The following is a 2,408-nucleotide window of genomic DNA, read 5'->3' as shown; positions in this document are numbered from 1 at the left end:
TTTTTTTACAATATCAACTGTATTGATGGAATCAAACTAATTGCAATTTAACTTTATTTTGAGTTTAATGAATGTAATAATTTTAAAATAAAAACAATTATACAAAAGTTATATTAACATTCACATTCGCAATGATCCCTGGGTTTAAACCATAACACATGTGTTACACGTACACGTTAATAATTTTTATAATCAATCGGAAAGAGATCGAAGACGAAGAAAAAGCCGTCGAGTTTTGGCTAAAATTGTTGAGCTTCCTAGTGGTCCTTGTTAATCTTAACAAGATTGAACTATTTTTGTTACGTAGCGGCCTTTCAAACTCATCATTAAATCCACAAAACTCAAGAAAACCTGTGTATGGATGTAAGGATTTGTAATTTTAGTTTAAAGAAGATTGGCCTTCAAAAATTGTTAATTTAAATTCAATAATTAGTAGTTTTGAAACTTCAAGATTGAAATTTAAAATGTCAAAAATAAAGAAAAATGTATGTAAGGGAGATAAAGGTAAATCATGTAATAGTATATTTCGTTACTAGGACCGAAAGTGGCATTTTCCGGCGCGCGCTCAAGTTTTTGTGTGAGGCGAAGCCGAACACAGGGAACCCCAATTTCACGTGCGAGGCGAAGCCGAGTACAGTATGTGAGAGCTCTTTTCACGTACGAGGCGAAGCCGAGGACGGGAATAATGGAGCAAGTGCCGGATAATAACCTTCGGTACGAGTTATGAACGATACTTTTCATCACGACGCATAAATACACAAACACAGATTATCAGCAGACCACAGTAATATTAAAACTATTTTATTTCTCAATTAATTTGACTGAACATCAAAATGAAATCTTCTAAATGGGATCCTACGTATATTTCTCAATAAATGTTGTTTAAACATGAGAATAAAACAACTTTTAAAAATACACTAGAGGTCGTCCAGTGGTCGAAACTCGACCATAAATATGTAATGTAAACTTACTCACTTCTCTATTTTCACCCTACACTGTAAATAAAACATGTGATTGGAGTTTCATCTATTTGTTTTGATTTTCTGTTTATATTTCGTTGTTATTTCGTCACCAGCATGGCAACGCATAAGATCCATGTTAATTTTTTCAAATTTTTAAACTCATTTTTTGTGCTTATCTTTGAGCCTATTTAAATTTATAAAGGGATTCTGCACACCTACAGGAAAATAGCTTTCTAACGGTATGCGTAGATTTACCCCACGATGCACACGAGCTGAGAAAAAAGGTTTTAAAGAAACATGCTTGCCTATTAATAGATGAGTGAACGAAGTGAACGAATCTATGTATCGTATATAGCGGAGTCGGAGAAAAGTTGTCCGCTGGAGTATGTGTGTGTGTGTGTTCGCACCTAAAACTCAAGAACCGTTGCACTTATAGCGTTCAAATTTTGCACAAATAGTTATGACACCAGTGTAAAGACACCATTAAAATTCTAGACGATTCCGCTCAGTAGTAATTATAAAATACTTAAAAAACATTTTTAAATTTGTCCCATAAGAATAACATTAGGAGCGACCTTCTTCTTCTTTTTATTTGTTTACGTTTTGCGACCAACAATTTTGTTGTCTACTTAAGACAGAGAGAACGATTTTTACTCTAAGCTCTTTCATTCATGGAGTAAACAGTTTGGTGTCTATGAATATATATCATTATAATTTCACAGATTTCAGAATAATGTTATTTAAGCTACTTAAATATCACAACTTTCATAATAATAAATTGAACTTAACAATATTAGTCGGCAGTTATATACCGTTTATGTTCAGTATTACAATGTCGCCTTTTAATTGAAAGTATATAGGTATGTATGTATTTAGAACAAAGCAGCTTTTTACATTATTCAAATTAATGTTGGCATTGAATATTAAATATTCAAAAATGTTGGTATATTTTTATACTAAAATGCTATGCGAAGGGGGGGGGGGAACAGGTCCCCGACGTAGAGAGTAGTAAAGAAAGCGGAAAGGTGAGCAGTGAAAAGAAAGGAGTACGGAAACCCTTTATGACTGTTAAATTAACGTATCTGTAATACTTAAATGCAATGGAAAGATAGGGAAACAGGTCTACGATGTAGGAAGTAGTGAAGGAAATAGTGAAGGAAGTAGTCAAGGCGAGCGCTGCGGAGTGTGGGGGGCCTTTATGACAGTTAGAATAATGTATCTTCAATTCTAAAAATGCTATGGGAAGGGAGAGAAACAGGTCCACGATGTAGGAAGTGGTGAAGGAAGTAGTCAAAGTGAGCAGTCCGGAGTGTGGGAAGCCTTTGTGACAATTAGAATAATGTATCTGCAATTCTAAAAATGCTATGGGAAGGGAGGGAAACAGGTTCACGACACTTAGGAAGTGGTGAAGGAAGTAGTCAAGGCAAGCATTCCGGAGTCTGGGAA

This window comes from Macrosteles quadrilineatus, unplaced genomic scaffold, assembly GCF_028750875.1.
Source record: "Macrosteles quadrilineatus isolate MER2022 unplaced genomic scaffold, UCM_ALF_1.0 Scaffold_3__2_contigs__length_128488019, whole genome shotgun sequence".
Lineage (NCBI taxonomy): Eukaryota > Metazoa > Arthropoda > Insecta > Hemiptera > Cicadellidae > Macrosteles > Macrosteles quadrilineatus.
This window is presented reverse-complemented; position numbering follows the sequence as displayed.